This window comes from Ixodes scapularis, unplaced genomic scaffold, assembly GCF_016920785.2.
Source record: "Ixodes scapularis isolate PalLabHiFi unplaced genomic scaffold, ASM1692078v2 PGA_scaffold8__174_contigs__length_109621045, whole genome shotgun sequence".
In the NCBI taxonomy this organism is placed as follows: Eukaryota; Metazoa; Arthropoda; class Arachnida; order Ixodida; family Ixodidae; genus Ixodes; species Ixodes scapularis.
The window spans coordinates 81,069,288-81,087,635 of record NW_024609883.1 but is presented as its reverse complement, the minus strand read 5'-3'; positions in this window follow the sequence as shown (position 1 = coordinate 81,087,635).

Below are 18,348 nucleotides of genomic sequence, written 5' to 3'. Positions count from 1 at the left end.
ATCTTTTTCAATCAGCCAATCAGAGCTCGGCGTCGTTCTGACGTCATCGCAACTCCTGTGCAAGAAGCAGACGACTTGCTTTCCGCATACCATTCATGCACGCTGGTCTTCGGTCACTCCCGTGTGACGTGATCCGCATTCCCCCAACAATGATTACGCGCTCCATTCACCCTTCAAGGGGCACGGAAACGAACTTTTAGTGCTCATTTTATTATTTAGCTATATACCATGTCGCATCAGCACCTGAAGAGCATCAGTCTCTCGTTTGTAAGCGCAAGTAAAGTAATTCTAAAACTAATAAAACGATGTTCCACTTAAACCTGGTAATTGAAGGGGCCGAAGCTTTCTTGCGGGATCGTGACGTGTTGCCCCTTCCGCAGTGGCGCCACCATCGGCGGGACACCGTACTCATATACAGGGTGTCACAAAAAAAAAAATTTGCACGTTTTCTTTTTACCGCAAAAATAAAGTGGGCATCGCCGAACGCTCATTTTCTGCCCAAAGGTAGCGCTAGAGGTCACAACCAGATGCCAAACAAAGTTTCAGCCCGATCCGATACCTTAATCAAAAGTTTTAAGTAAATTTCTGAAGATTTCTATGGGAAAATGGCGGCCGACGGAGTTTTCGAGTACATGGGGCTCTATGGAGGGCACCAGAAATCAAAAACGGGCGAAAATGGGCTCCATTTTCCCATTGAAATTTTCAGAAAATCGCTTATAACTTTTGAATAAGGTATCGGATCGGGCTGAAACTTTGGCATCTGGTTGTGACCTCCAGCGCTACCTTTGGGCGGAAATGAGCGTTCGGCGATGCCTAGTTTATTTTTGTGGTGAAAAAACCCTGTAATTTTTTTTTCTCTGACACCCCTGTAGACACCCTAGCCGTGAACGCAATGACGCAATCGTGCTGCTTCGCACGGGGCGCGATTATTTTTTTTATACCACCGAGTTGTTACGGTGTTTATTCATCACGTTTGCGTGCAGGATGCTGTGCTATTGCGCGGCAGAGGGCTGCGACAACAGCGTGCTGAATTACAAGACGCCAAGCCACGGATTTCCGAACGGTGAGAAATTCCGAAGCGTCTGGATCCGTCTCACGCATCTCGGGCGCTGATGAAGACCGATCGCCTGTGCAGTGACCATTTTCGCGATGGGGAGTATGAAAGGCGGAACACTCTTTTCAGGAGTCTGGGTCTTCCTAGCGAGAATATTCGGCTGCTACCAGGGGTTGTGCCAACAGTTTTTTTTCTGAGGAAAGAAAATCAGAAGAGCTCAGCGAACCGCACGAAAAGCGAAGCAAACTGGTAAGTTAGCACGTTGTTAATAAAACACCAAATAAGGCATACCTCCAAGTTGGCCAATCATTATTGAATGCGAGGCGTTTCTCGGCGACCCCTACGCCTGTCAGATTTTGCCGGGCGAACGGTCGGTCTGTCGGATAGTTCGTACGGCTCTAGACCAAATCGCCTGACCGTCACCATGTGAGAGAGTGACTACTCGTCCTCACTGACATATTCCGAGTCCCCTTGCTAGTCAAAATCCTCGTCCTATCGAGTTCATAGACCTTGGCGGAACGCACCGCGGACTCAAAAAGCCGAAATGAATACGTCACGAATGTCATCGTGCAGCTGTCCAGACCTCCACCACTCCGAAACGCGAGATTGTAACACGCATAAGCCACCGCCGTGGCGGCGCTCATAATCACGCCAGCCTTTGGCTGTGCTGAGGAGCCTGACGTCACAATTGCGACGGAGTTCCCATGACACATCGCACGCCTCGATGGCCAGTTTCGAAGCGGTCGCTAGAATCGGACGCTTGAAACGAAAGGTATATATCCATCCGCTCAAAATACGAACGTGCGATTGTCATCTACAATATCACAGGTCCTTTCACTCATTTTGGAAAGGTTTATGTTTATTTTGATTTTCGTTTCTGTACCCCTTTCCGTTTATTTTGATTTTCGTTTCTGTGCCAAAGCTAGAACCGCGAGCTCCGCGCTCCTGGGTCCGAGACGTGCCCTTCTAGCGCGAGCGCTAGTTCTGTGGAAGAACTTTTAAGCCGCGAGCTTGTGCTCTCGTGCTTGTGATATTGGCTGCAGTTTCAGCTTTACTCCGGGGTCACACCGGTAATACATCCTACGAAAGACAGTCTGCATACAGATTCGAACGCGAGTCGCCGCCTGATCCGTGCTTCGAATGCCGCATGGCGATGAGTTAAAGACGAAAGCTTGGCACGCGGCATTCGAACCAGGGCAGACTAAATTCTCGCTGTCTAAATTTGCATGCATGCTACAAATTCGACTAATACTTTGGAGACAGGTGTAACCGCTGAAACGGGCTGTTTGTCTTATGTTTTCGAGAATATTCGGCAGTAGTAAGACTTAGTGAACAAAAGGTTAGAGCGCAAACAAGCTGGTGGTGGTTAAACATTTGACTAAAAACATCAAGGCAGCCCATGGAAACGCGTCAGAGGTGTTTCACTGCGTTTGTACACATCGCAAACCTCGTCAAAAACAGACACGCGCATCAGATTCAGACACGAAAAACAACTCTCCGCCAGCACCAAAAGGCAGTAAGTGACACAAAATGCAAAATCAAGAAGCCGGCACATTGGGGTTAGATGACGCACGGCCGCTTGCGTTGCGACATGCGGTGCCGACGAAAAAAGGCAGGTTTGCGCGGTTTTAAAGCGCTGCGAGGAAAAATTTCCCCGGGTTGAAGGTCGCGACAGCGTAAAACACACCTCACGTGGTGCGATTTAGACCAACAGCTGCACGTCTCTTCGCCGAGCAGTACATGCCTACCGCGTGCTGGGAACCGAAAGCACGCACGGTGTCTGTATAGTTCAACTCAACCCACTGACGTCATGGCACTGCGGTGGCACTGCTGTCGGTACCGCGCCATGCGCAGACTCTTCACTTTTCCAAAATTTGGTTTCTGCGCATGCGCAGTGCAGGGCGAAGCGGGCTTGTTTGGAAACACCGTGTTGGTGCGTACTGGCAGCGGGGGTTCCGTAGCACATTATCTTGACTAGTCACTCTGTTGTGTCGTGTACGAGGGGTGATCAGAAAGTTTTGCAACTTGCATATAACAAAAGCTACAGAGGGTTTTGAAAAAAAAAAAAAGATATTTTTTTAACATAATCCCTCCTCACACTAACGCACTTCTCCCATTTGCCTTAAAGGCTTTTGATACCTCGCAAAAAAAAAAAGTTATTGTTTGTTAAGCCACTGCTCTGTGGCAGTTCGCAGCGCACTCAAGTCATCAAACCTTGTTCCTTTTAGGTGTCTTTTTTTAGATTCAGGAATAAAAAGAACCCACTAGGGGCCAGTTCAAGACTGTAGGGTGGGTGGTCATGCTCTTCGAAAGCACACTCTCGAATGACAGCCTGGGCAACGCGAGACTTGTAAAAGGTGGAGTTGTTACCAATCCTCGTCGTTTTTCCAAGATGGCTTCACGCGGTTTTCGGAGAACGTTGGCATAGTATTCGCCTGTTATTGTCCTGCTGTTTTCCAAATAATCAATCAGCAGGAGCCCTTTTGCTTCCCAAAAAACTGTCGCCTTCACTTTCTTCCCCGAGTGTTGTGTCTTGAATTTTTTCGGAGGGGGGGACCCCGAATGCCTCCACTGCATAGCCTGCTGTTTTGTTTCGGGGTCCCACTGGTAAAGCCGCGTCTCATCCCCAGTCACAAGGCGGGCGAATAAATCTTCTGGGTCGATTTCCTAAATGTTCAAAAGCTCCCTTGACGAATGCAAGCGGTGCTATTGATTATGCCTAGATAGGTTCCGTTGCACCCGTCGTGCCGAGACCTTCGACATAACCAAAACGTCATGGATGATTCGTGAAAGCACTGCCATACTAAATGTACAATTCTGTAGCAACTTCGGACACCTTAATTTGGCGATTCTTCATAATGAGGCTCTCAGCTCGGGCTATATGATCCAAATCGGTCGAAGTGCTGGGCCGCCCTGACCTTGGGTCGTCTTCCACGTCCACACGACCTCGTTTAAACTCGTTGAACTAAAACGTTACTGTAGCATATGAAGAGCATTCATCGCCATACACAGTCACCATTCTACTGCGAATTTCCTTGGCGGAACTCACTTGTTTGCACAAAAGCTTTATCATGCTCCGGTACTCAAGTTTGAAATCAGGGGAGGGCGCCATGTTTAACTGACTGGTGCAGTCCAAAAGCGGAACCGGAAGTCTTGGTATTACGAACATGTTTGGCTAGACTCTAGAGAGGTGAGCTAACCAACTGTTATAGAGACATCACTGTCACACTTTTCGTTATAGCCGAGTTGCAAAACTTTCAGATCACCCCTCGTATCTTTTGATAAACTTAAAAGTTACTAAACTCTGTTCCACTTTTACGTCAAACCCCTACCCTATGAAGCCAGTCAAGCAGTCAAAAGTGAATCGTCACGGCGCTGGTTGTCTTTGTGCGTTTACAATTCCGACTTAAACCAATCACACGCTGTGAATCCGCCGCAATCCTGCGTTTCTTTCCGCGATTGGTGTAGCCGGTGACGGAAAACGCGCAAAGACGACGAGCGCAAAGATGACGATGCACTTTTGACGCTGCTTGATTGGCTCTGTCGGATTGTAACGTCGACTGAGGAATTGAAGAGAAACAGGGCATGCGGGGCGCAAGTTCGTCTGCTTCTTTTGCAAGGGGCTTGTGGTGACGTCAGAACGGCGAGCTCTGACTGGCTCGGTTTGGAAGGATATAGGCAACCTGCAATCCTGTTTGGTTTGGCGCCATCTAGTGATTGAAACAAGAAATATTGGGTACCCCTGGGAGTGATGGCTGCATTGTTCAAACGTGAGCTATTAGCCGAGGTGGCGCCGCTTAGCCTAGTGTCTGAAGCAAGAAATACTGGGTATCCCAAGAAGCCGTGATCGCGTAACGTGCCAGTAGAGCGGAAGCTACGGCCCTGGCGGGCCAACCGGAACGTGACTGCCTATCACCGGAGCGCGCCTCAACTCCGGAGAAGTATCAGGCTTTTCGCTGCGTCATGCTCCAATATGAGTGCGTTGCGCTCGTATACGTCGCGCATTTCGAAGCCTTCGGCGCGCAATGTGGCGCTTATCGTTCACCCTTTGCCAAGTTACAACGAGACAGGATATAATCGTGCGCTCTCACCCTACTGGCGCCGCCTGGCCGTTGCCGGTTGGCTATAGCGGGTAGACCTCAAAGCAAGCTTCCTTGAGGTCTACCCTACTATAGCGTTCAATCAGAGCCCACCAGAGCTCGGCGTTGTGACGTCACCACAACCCCTGCGAAAGAAGCAGACGAACCAGGCGCTCCGCAAAGACACGTTTCGATTACACCTGTAAAGTGCAAATTAAGCAGTGACGATGAGCAAGTAAAGGCCCGTTCACACACTTGCGACTCCTTAGAACCAAAGAAATCTTAAGGCCCGTTCACTTTTTTGCGATTGAGTAAGACCGAGAGGGACCAAACCGGTTTTTAAGCCTCTTGAGATCTCTTAAGACCAGCTCCGCAGCAGCGCAACTGGTCCTAAGAAGTCGCAAAAGGCTTAAAAACCGGTCTGGTTTCTCTCGGTCTTACTCGGTTGCAAGTGCGCGAACGGCGCTTTAGTGTGTCTTACGACGACAGAACACACTGGCACGCTGGCGCCATCTATCGGGTGATTCTGGAACTGCATTTCCCTATAGCGAAGGTTTGGCGGTATTTGCGAGATCGAGTGCACTGAGAAATGTTCGTTTATAACATTGACAAAAGTTTTCCATGCCAAGAAAGAAAGTATGATGCGGGAAATAAATATAATATATACAGGTGCGCCAAGTGTCTCAGTGCTACCCGATAGGTGGTGCCAGTGCATCCTCTCGTCGTAAGAGATTTTAAGAGGTTTCAAGGCACTCGGTCCTAAGAAGTTGCAAGTGTGTGAACGGGCCTTTAAGCGTCATGCTCATCGTGCTGTGCACATCGCATTTCTTTAACGCGAAATGTTCTTTGTCTAGTAGCTCCGGAGTTGGTGAAGCCGCATTTCGTGGAGCCGCATTTCGTAAAGCCGCATTTCGTAAAGCCGCATTTCGTGAAGCCGTGGCCTGTGACGTCCCATAATGCAACACGGGCAGTGTTAGATTATAGGACGTCACCAATTCAGTTTCTCCGCTAAATTTAACCGGGAAGTTGAACTGGCGTATAGGTTTTTGACGCCCCGTAATGCAACGCGCGCAGTGTTGCATTATAGGACGTCACAGACCTACAAATAAATTCAGTTTCTTTGTTAAATTTAGCGGGAAGTTGAATTAGTGTATAGGTGAAGTGACGTGAGGTCACGTGACGGCGATTTCCCAGCTAAGTTTAGCGGGAAAACTAACGTCCGGTGACCTACAAACCAATTCACTTTCCCCGCTACATTTAGCAGGGAAATCGACATCACGTGACCTATACGGCAATTTGGTCTCTCCTCTAAACTTAGCGGAAAAGGAAATGTTGCGTGACCTACACGCCAATTCAGTTTCCCCGCTAAATTAAGCGGGGAATTGAAGTCTGTGACCTGATTTTACGTGATGCTAGAACGTTTCACGCGTATGCAACAAAATTTCGTCTTTTTTTTTTTTTATAGTCATATTCTGACCTTTGTCAATCGCTAGGATCTTTCTATTTTGCGCCTTGATCGGCTGTCTGCGTGCACTGCAGAAAAAAAGAACTTGCCGCCATCTTGCATCGTGATTCCTTCTGCGGCTTTCTTGTCTGCTGATGACGCAATCGAATTGGCTGCGAAGCAAAAACTGTAAACGCCGATCGCAAAAAAACAAAAAAAAAATCGATAATGTATTTGAAGTACAGCGGTTCTGTTCGCGTTTGGACCATCTATGCGGTGTGCAAGTTCGCCTGATCCTTGCGCACCTCGTGCGTTTCATTCCCGCCAAATACACCCGCGTCCTTTAGTTCACTCTCGACCTCAATCAATGACGAAACGGGCTTGGCTGCTTCGTCATCACGCATTCACTGGGCGTTCGCTGTGGCGTCACTTTGATCGCCGTGCTCCGCCCTACGCGTCGAACATTCTACGCCGATTATTCCAGAAGCTCACGCATGTACACATAAGGGGCTCCGCGTGGCGAACCGGAGTGAGTTTCGCCCCAGCGTTCGACTCTGCTCTTTCGCCGACTTCGACGCCCGCGACGCTTTGTTGTTATCTTCTGTTTCCTTTTTATTTTTGGGCACAAGTTCGGCCCGCATTAAACGTTTCAGTTTCCCCAGTTATTCTTTGTTTCATCTTGTCATTCGTGACAGTATGTGCAACTGCGACGCTCATCAAGGACACATCTATTCACGAGCCATGTGGTATACAGGGTGTTCGCCCTTAAGCGTGACGGGATGTAGGCGTATAAATTGTACGTTTGTCTTCATTCGCAGCTGTTACGTTTTCAGGCAGATGAAACTTAGTGTTTTGAAATTATCAGCAGAAAATCGTGCCGCGTGCACCACTGTTCGGACTTTCTGTTATATTCCACTCAGCTTTGACACGTCCCGCCACTCGCGGCGCTGTATTTCGACGGTGGTGGCACTATCGAAAATTAATTTTACGGCAAAAAAAAATTAAATTTAATGTGATATAATTTTCGAAGATTGTCGCAGATAAAGGAGCCTTGAGCAGTTTATTGTGTGTACGGAGCCGAAGATCCGCACGCTTACAAAACACTTTAAGTGTCACCAAAATTTAGGGGTGTGTAATAGACGTTTTCCAAAAATCAATCTACCCACCCTGTGCGGAGCAAAACCCGACCCTCTAATGGTGGCGCTAAAGTCAGTGGATCGTGGGAAAGTAGCGCTGGACACAAACAGATACTAACATACAGAGGGCCAAAACCTCGCAAGGCGATTGGCTAATCTGGTTAGAAATTTTTATTTACAACAGTGGTGCCATGCCTACAACAAAACCAAAAACCGAAAACGCGCTATGTACAGTATATACAGGCTCCACAATCCACAAGCCAAGTTAGCCAACCCCTCAATGTTGTTATGGAAATCGCCATCTCGGTCCATTCAAATCTTTGAAGCTTCCACCCAGGTAACACGAAAACATTAGAATAATGTTATTTTTATGTTCGTCCCAAACGTTCGAGGAATGTTCTTAATGTCCGCCTGTATAAAGCTATTTGAACGTTTGGCAGAACATTCTTATAACGTTTTGATAAACGTTATTTGAACACTTGGAAAACAATTTTGCAACGTAAATACAATGTCCGGAAAACATTAGCATAACATTACTGTAAACATTGTAGTAACATTTGTACAACATAAATAAATTTTTTACACAGCGTTATTACAACAGAAATATAATGTTTACAAAACATTAAAATAATGTTCTGGCAAACGTTATAATAATATTCGTAAAACATGTTATTACCACATTATAGTCGGTGACAGGTCAAGAACCAAGTAGAAGCTTCTCCCACCTCTTTCCACTTGAGCAGAGCAAACGCTGGAGAGGAGGTCGTCTCCTCTCCAGCGTTCGCTCTACTAAAGAGGAAAGAGGTGGGAGGAGCTTCCACTTGGTTCTTGACCTGTCACCGACTACAGAAAAATGTATGCAAAATGTTCGGAGGAGTGTTCTGAACCATGAAGACAAATATATACTGTAAAAGTCTGGTTCAGACAGTTGTGTTTGACTGCATTGCCAGGGCTGTTGCCGAGAGACGGTGAATTGCCATGGCAACACCTGTCACATACGGTAACTCAGTCGTCTTACCAAGGTGCAAGCCCTGCAACACAGTCAAATTAGTGTTTGAAGTAGCCTTAGTTCAGATGTGCCCTACACACAGTATATATATGCCTTTATGGTTCAGAAGTATTCCTCCAAACTTTGCAGACATTTTACCAGCGTAACATTCTCTTCTGTTTCACAAGCTTTAACACTCCTTGAAACAATATATGGTGGGCCAAAACAATTCTACACAGCAATGACACCCTAGCTATTATTGAGTCTTGTTTACTCAGAAGATGGGGGCTTTGCAATGAGCATAAAAATGTGAGGCACAATCATTATTAGACCTTTTCAAAACAGCAGATTAACACATTTCAATATTCCACACCAGTGAAAAGACTAAATAAAACAGACATGTATGGTTTGTCTTCGTGACTCTTAACAGTCCCTCCAAAATTTTTTTCATAAAAGCAATTGCATTTTTTTTTCCGTGAACACTAACCAAGCTAGGTGCGCTTTTTGCTAATACAATCGTAACAAAAAAAAACAAGAAAAAAAAAAAAAAAAAACAAGAAAAAAAAAAGCCACAGTAGCGTGCAACCTCGAACTATGTGTGCGCGTCCTGCCGGTGGCGTGGGGAACTATCCCCTCTAATACTGGCAGATAGCGAGATTAGCGACTATCAACCAGGGTTGCCAGGTTGGGCTATAAATAGCCAAATTGGGCTAGTTTTATTTGCAGTTGGCGGGAGAAAATGGTAGTTGGCTATTTGGCTAGTATTGGGCTATTTCTGACCTGTGCATCAGGCAATTTCTGACCTGTGCTGGAACCAAAATGCCTAAAAGCACTTAGGTTTATAGGTTCAAATGTGTTTTTTAGAGTAGATAGATAGTCTTATTCAACCCTGGAGGGTCGCAGCACCACAGAAAGGCCATTGGCCCGTACCTGAGGCCTGCGGTGCCGCAGTACAACAGGAACTTAACACAACAGTAACAAGGACATTAACGGTAATTAATGTTTACCGCAAAGATCATATGGGATGGTACGTGTCAGTCCGAAAAGGAGGTGTCCGTCACAGCCGGAGGAAGTCTAATGCCTCCTTGCACCAGGCTTTCAAGTCCTCTTTCTCTTGGGGGGCGCTTCAGTCCCTTAACCCTGATAAGTACGCGACAGCAAACAAATTCGTCTTCTTTTTGCGCGCCTTGTGCAATTGTTTACCTCCGAATTTTGTCCGAATGCAAGCATGTGTTGTTATTCCTCTAACTCAACAAGTGACGGCGCGATTCCTTGCGGCCTTAACAGCACCTGTTCTGCGCATTCTTTAGGTTGTCTGTTGATTGGCTAATTCTGCATAGTTATACCGTGACGTCATTCTGGTCATCGTTGTCATGCGCTTGTACGAGCATTTCAGGAAGTTCGCCGAACGTGCAAGGGACGCCATTTCTGGGGCATTTGGTGGATATAAATGTATTATGTGTCTTTTCTGCTCAAAATAAACGTTTCAAATGATAAGATTGTTTGTTTGTTTTTTGGCTATTTTTGGGCTATTTTTCTGGATCGACATTTGGCTATTTTTGGGCTATATCTCGTAGACGTTTGGCGGGTTGGAGTTCAAACACCTGGCAACCCTGCTATCAACACCAAGGTTATATGACCTGCACTGCTGCCGTACTGACAGTCATTTGCCTAAAGTGGCGCACTGTACACTGACATTGAAATGTTTTGTCAGCTGAACAGACAATGCGCTTTTCAAGAACTTTATTTGCAACGATGCATGCTTTTGGTTCAATATGGTTGTCGTGATGTGAATCAAAGCTTATTGTGCTTCACTGGAACTGTAGCGGAAATAAAAGGAAAGACATTCTGTTGCGTTCCGCAATTCCAAGTACACACGATCAGCTTGTTCGATACAGATAACCAGCCTTATCGAGATGCAGTGTAGAGAGTGCCACTCTAGGCGTATGGTCGCTAGTATGGCAGCAGGGCGGCAGAGCAGGTCATCTAAACGGATGCTGACAGCAGCTAATTTCACAGCTAGCTGCAGCAGCCATCGATACTAGTTCTTTTCGCTGCCGTCATGAAGTGCGCGAGTATCTCGAGGCAGCACGCTCCTGTGGCTTCGTTGAATCTTTCCACGTCTGTACATACATGTCAGAAAAGGATTCTACTCCAAATGGCCTTTTAACTTATGATTATTGTAATATCTTTGCACTCTTCACCCAAAGTTTCAAGTGAGATCTAAGCAGAGAATGATAAACAAGCAAATAAAACTTGATCTATGTTTATCATTCTCCCAAACTTGTCAAATCTGTTTGGCCATATACTGGTTGTCCCAGCAATTGAACAAAGTGTGTTTGTGAGAGGCATAATAATTTAAAATATTGAACACTAAACCATCACAAAGCTTCTTTGTGACAACAGATGTAAGCATAAATATAGAAAGACACTTGTTCGGAACATAAACAGCTGTGTGCGCCTCACATTTTCCTGGGGAGGAATAATCAGAAATTCATTTATTCAGCTTAGCCATAATGCCACTCGACACACCACTAATTGAAGAAAAAAGTGTTCCCTTGGCAGAAAGTGTGGGATACAACCATCACCAGATTTAGCGCAGCAAAAACAAGCTACCATACAGGTGATTAATTTTAGAAGAACTTGTAGTTGGGCTAGTTGGTGAACGTTGGAAATCATAGTGTAAGGCGCGAAAAAGCAATGGACACAAGAGAGAAAACAGACATACAGGTGCCACTCACAACTGTACTTGAAAAGTGCAGAAAGAAAGGAATACATACATTGTCATCTTCATCACGTCCACGCATGCGCTTAGCCATGTGTTAGATGAGGCGTATATCACATGGCTAAGCGCATGCGTGGACGTGATGAAGATGACGATAGATGTATTCCTGTTTTTCTGAACTTTTCAAATATATATAGTTGTGAGTGGCACCTGTATGTCTGTTTTCTCTCTTATGTCCGTTGTTTTTTTGCGCCGAACACTATGATTCCCAGGTGATTAATTGCAGTCTACCCCTGCTGTGAAAAGAAAACAGTTTGGTACATGTTTATGAGTACATTTATTGACTCTCCAAATTTGGAACATTGATGTATACATGAGCAGCGACAATATTGCTAGACTATGCACTTAAAATTCTTTTCCCTGTAAAAAAAAAAAATTAAAGTGAACAATTATGAAAAAAAATTCACACTTTCGAAGAAGCTTGAAGGCCTGTAAATTGGGTTCATGAAGCTCACATAATTAAAGAAAGGAGCGAGAAAACTCAACAGTGTTTCTCTACCGCAAAAATAAACTAGACATCACAACGACCTCAAACTCTGGTAGAATGTAGCCCTGGCGATTGGAGTAGGGTACAAAAGTTTGAAAACACGACATTACATGGGTCAAAATATAATAAAAATAAAAGAATAAAAAAATTCTCTATGAGCTGACGTCCATCTTAAGCCTAATTTGCGGTACATAAAAAATAGCACCGAGGATGCTAGCACTAATTTTGGTGGAAAAAACTTGCCATCATGAAAGAAAGCATAATTATCTTTCCTGCTCACAAACTTTCTCATTAAAATGAATGCTACAAGAACTAAAATGTCACCTTACAATTTTACAGTGGACTCGCTTCACACCAAAATTATTTCTCTTTATTATAATTTAGTAAATGTTCTCAAACGTTCACACCCTACTCCAACCGCGAAGGCGTTTCAGAGGAGTTTGAGCTCTCCGCATTCTCATACCGAGCAGCTATAAATGTTCAAGTTGCAAAAGTAAAAATAGAGCTATAAAAAGCTTAAAAACCTGTCTGGAACACGTGATTAGGAAAAGGTTTTAAAAGAAATGTCCACAACCGATGTCTAGATGAAAGCAAGACAAAAAACAAAACAAAACATTATTGCCATACTGAGCAGGTGGCAAATACTCAAGAATAAATTGTTTTTAAAAGATAAAATAAAAGTAAACACAGAATGTCGTCTTTCTAGAGCTGAGATTCGCACCAGCACTTCCTGCTTTGGACACGATGCTTAGGACTTCTTTGCCTGCAAACAAAACAACACAACACTAAATACAAAACACCTAAACTTGTTAACAAGGTGCTATAAAGGAAGCATAGCATGCTTTCCTGAACTCACTTCGCTTAGTTCAATATTCAGCCCTTTGTCAAAGATTTGCAGGGATGACGGAGAGATAATGTGGGCAGTTGTCGACTAATAGCAAACATTTTTGTTAAAAAAGTAGTGTGAGTTGCACCTGTTTTCAAACAAGTTTCTCGAAAAGTTCTCCTGCCCTCCTTGCCATTGTGCACACCTGTGGGGACTGACATTTTCAGCTTTTGCAACAGGCAAAACAAACAGTCGTGTCTCCATGTGGGATCAGACCTCTCACTAGCATTTGCCCAAATTTCACGAAGAATTTCCAAAATCGCAAAGAAACTGCTGGGCAGACCGTCGCACTGATGACCTAGCCCATTTCGCTACTATAGCTCGCTTGCCAAGCTCAAAAGACCTTACGACCGGATTTCAGTACCACCCGACTCTGAATCTGTGTCCACGCAAAGATCACTGAAACCGTTCGGTAGCACTGCGTAAAACCTCTTTCGCTCCGTTGTCGCTGTCCTCCGCTCCGTCGACCATCAAATCCCTATCCACCGCCACAAAAACTGAGTTCGGAAAAATGTCTGCAAGATGGTCGCGGACGCTCTCGGCAATAATTCTTTTTTGCCGGTTGCACAGACGATGTAACGGTTTTCTATGTCATTTCATTTTTCCCCCTCTTGTTACTTTTGAAACAAAGAAATGACAGGATACCAGTTTACGTCAGATTGTTTTCAAGAAAATAAGCAGTGCACAGTGGTTATCAAAAAGGTGGTTACTTACGGTTCTCGAGTCCCGCCGTCCAGAAGCTGTTCGGTTGTCCGCTTTATCAGTCAGCAGTCACCGTTGTGGACGCGGCTGGACGTAGCTTAATTGGAAATCAAAGTAACTCAAAGTTCAAACTAGTTCAAGCTATTCAAACTGTCCCAGAAGTTCGCTCGAAGAAATCGAACCGGCGAAACCTGTAGTGGCAGGGGCCACAGTTGCAGTGGCGGGAACGCGGACGGATGAATATTGGCTGTTCCGGCTGTTCCCTTTATAACGGGCGGTACCTTGCGCCACCTAGCTTCGAAGTAATTCATTAAGAAAAATTTCCTTTTTTCTTCTTTCCGTTTTCTCCCGTACTTAATCCTCTTCCTTCACCTCCTTGCAACTATCACAGGGCAGGTAGAGTACTTTTCAGAAAGACCTTTAAAAAATCGGGCAAATAAAAAAAAAGGAACCGGCGAACATATATTTTTTACATTATTTTATTGTTTTACAAATAAAGTTATTTTAATGTTTTATTTTCAACATTATTTTATTGTTCTACAAATAAAGTTACAATAGCGTTTTATTATTAACACTGAAAAAATATTAGTAATGAATCTTCCAAAATCATTATTTTAAAGTTCTATTTTTAACATTATTTGACAATTACATATTTGATGTTACATTAATGTTTCAATATTAACACAGAAATGACGTTAGTAATAAATGTTCCAAAATCATTATTTGAACGTTCTATTTTTAACGTTATTTCACAGTTACATATATGATGTTACATTAACGTTTCAATATTAACACAGAAATAACGTTAGTAATAGATGTTCCAAAATCATTATTTGAACGTTCTATTTTTAACGTTATTTCACAGTTACATGTGTGATGTTACATTAACGTTTCAATATTAACACAGAAATAACGTTAGTAATAAATGTTCCAAAATCAATATTTGAACGTTCTATTTTTAACGTTATTTCACAGTTACATATGTGATGTTACATTAACGTTTCAATAATAACACAGAAATAACGTTAGTAATAAATGTTCCAAAATCATTATTTGAACATTCTATTTTTAACGTTATTTCGCAGTTACATATGTGATGTTAAATTAACGTTAATAACACAACATATAACATTAGATGTTTTACTGGAACGTTATACTAATGTTTCAAATACAACTAAAACATAGTATGTTTAACTTGAACGTTACATTAATGTTGAGGTATAACACATAACGTTATTTAAACATACGCAACAATAAAATAACGTTACTATACAATGTTTGGTGCTACCTGGGCAGGGGCTTGTTCTAAACCAGTTGCGCCGAGATCGCCATGGAGCATCATCGTACTGGAAGCGTTACTCGCCAATATAAGCGTCTTTGGCGCCGTGTATGCAATCAACTCATCAATCATACCCATCTCCACGGATCCCTTATAATTGTATTGTTCTTCTTGCATATTTCAAAACAGTAAACTTTATTTTTCAGTGCCTCCAAGCACCGACACAGCATGTGGTGGCGGTACGAAGATGTGCACTTGTTTCGCCAGTGTGTGGATGGCAAAACCTCGGTATACAAGAAACATTTCCATAAAGCTACCCGTCAATAGCGAGATTAAATCGGCTCACCAAGAACGGAGGAGTCAAGGAGAAATTGCTCGTTTTACGAACATAGATGGCGACCATACGGGGAGCTTGGCCCTACTTTCCCAAGATCCCGTGACTTTAGGTGGCGCTACACAACTTCCACACAACAGGAAAAGCTAACGTCTTCGAAAGCATAAAGCAGAAAGGGGAAAAGGCGTTTGTCTCTTTACGTCACCTTCAATTCATGATATCAAGCGTACTTGATTTAGCCGAGCATGATCTGCTATCGCCGCCATTAAAACGGCAATACTGTATCTTTTTGAAACTGCCACAAGGTGACTGACTTTTCAAGACGGGTCTATTCAGGTAGGATTGACATTCCGATAACATTTTCTAGTTGCCAGAGTTCAAGCGGTGATGGTTAAATTGGCGGCTGTCTGTCCCCATCTCGACGCCAGTGCCGCGGTGCGGTCAAGTACAAAGCGCTCCAATGCCGTTGCGAAGAAGTTCTGTAAGAAAAAGTTCAAACATTAATAGTTTCCTTTTCGTCGAACAAATGCGTCGAGTCGTGAAAGCGTCGGCAGTTCGAAACTGCGCTGACAAACCATTCGGGCGACTGTCTAAAGTCGGAATATTCTTGCATTTCTAAATGTACTCCAATCATTTCTTTCTTCCTTTTTTTTTTTTTGCGTAAAGAATTTTGAAGATAGAAAGCCGGCAAATACTTTACCACAATAGTTTCTAAAAGTTTCGAATATATTGCTAAAATATTTTGAACCCCTGGTGTAACTTTAGAACTTTAGATCCGAAAACGTTCGCGGTGCACAGGTGCACGAATCCAATCATAAAGGCATTTTGCAACGCGCGTACTGTGACAGAAGTAATAATTACACATCTGGTGACTTTCAGCTTTTCTTTTTTTTTTTTTCAGTGTCTAAAACATTACGTAACAGAGTATAGATTTGAGGTGTTCGCTACACCGCGCAGCGCCGGAATTCGTGAAGGTCATGTAAGTTATTCCTGAAGCATCAAAGCGAGAATGGTCGCACTTTCATTGATCTAATCTGTTGTCTTTAGAGTCTTTCGTTCTAATTTAATCCTTTTCGCCAGCGAAGTTTTGAACAATTAAGCTGAAAGATAACCCCTCGGTTTTATAGCCTTGTAAATATTAAGTTTCAACCATTCGCGAGAGGATTTCTGTGCACGCCAAACTGCAGACGTCGATAAATAATGCGTCGTCATTGCTGTTACGACTCAAGACCAGGGTTCATTAAATTTGGCGACGCATTGTACGAGGGTATTTAAAAAAAAGACAATACTAGCTGTTACTCGAAAACATTACTTTAAATTTAGGGTTGAATAAAGCCCTTTAGAAAAACAGCTTGGTAGTATGAGACGTATAAAACGTAGCCCCAGTGTGAATACAGGTTTATCAGGAGCTTTTGAGCATCTTCAAACCCTGTCGTTTTCTGACATCTGATTCATTAAAAATTATGTATAAACATGAGAGTCACAAAAGCTTCTCAGACCTAATGTACATCATTTTTAAAGCTAAATTGTAAAGATTGATTTTTCGAAAATATATATTGTGTATATATAAGAATTTGTATTTATTATGAACTTATTTATTGCAGTGAGTGCGTACCCAGGCAGCACACCAATGTTGGACCTACATTGGGCCAACAATGGCAAACGCTGGCTCCGGAGGTTGGTCCAACATTGGTATTCTGGCCGAGCGCAACTTCTTCCAATGTTGGCCCAGCCATTGGCACCAACGTTGGGCCATCGTTCAACCAATGTTCCAGCCATCAATGGCACCAACGTTGGGCCATCGTTCAACCAACCTTCCAGCCGTCATTGGCGCCAACGTTGGGCCATCGTTCAACCAATGCTCCAGCCATTATTGGCACCTTTTTTAGGCCATCGTTAAACCAATATTTCAGCCATCGTTGGCATCCACACTATGTCATTGGCTATGCCAATTTTGGCTTTCACACTAATTCAATGGCTATGCCATCATTGGTATACAAGTTCAATCATTGAATATTGAACTTGTATACCAATGATGGCATAGCCATTGAATTAGTGTGAAAGCCAAAATTGGCATAGCCAATGACATAGTCCGTTATCTGCAGTCAAGTTGATTCATTGGCATGTCCCAGTGTTAATGCCATATCTTTAATGCTGGCCATGCAATGATGGCAATGTGTTTAAATCCTGGTTATTCCAACATTGGGTTTTAAGAACCCCTGGCCTGTTTCTTATTAGCAGCCCACTGCAAGAAAAACATTCTGGGCACAAATGGCAAGGTCCGCCTATGCTCTGTCTGTGCACTATTTTATCTGGCGAGCAAATGACTATTTCAAGATCAATTAATACTTTTTTCGGAACTTTTATTGAAAGGGGCTAGGGAGGAAGCTCAGCGGGGAGCCTATGCCTGGTCCTGGGGAAGGTCCTGGGGCGAGTCCTGGGGCTGGGGAGCCATTACGGCTTCCGAACGCCCCTTCCTGCAGCCTCCCCTGTCGCAAGACCCTGGCAGCCACTTCAGCACCATTTTTAAGCTGCCGATTCTTCAATTGTTAGCTTCGCACTGATGGCATCTACGAAAAGATCCAAAGGTCAAAGATCAACGCTTTCAAACCCACATTGGTCTTAGTAAAGCACACTCCCAAGCAGCACTTCAACAAATGTTAAGGTTTGAGTGTCCCCTAAAAAGTCCCTCGCTCACGACTTTTCAGTCCTTGCGACGTAGCACCCGTGGTAGCCGATGATCAGGGGTCTACGACGTCCGGGCCGAGGTCCGAACGTAGTGACGAGGCAGTTGACCGATGGCCGAAGGCTTGAATCAGGCCCCGTACGCCGGTGGCAGCCTATGACCAGGTGTCCGCCAAGGTCTGGACCGAAGGACGTAGCGACGAGGCAGTTGGGCGTTGGCCGAAGGCTTGAGTCAGGCTCAGAACGTCTGTGGCACGGAGTGGCAGCGGGTGTTCAACTGCGCCACGCATGCAGTCTTGTCTACCTCCGAAAGGTTGGCGCCCGGACTGCGTGAGAAGTGGGTTGTGGGTCGGGCCTCTTGACGTCTGGTCACGCCGACGGAGGTCCGGCCTGGTCGCGTCTGCACCGTCCTTTGTCAACCGCCCGAGTCCCCTCTCGCGCTCCTCGCATGCCCCCCCCCCCCCCCCCCCCTCGTCTTCTTCTTTCTCG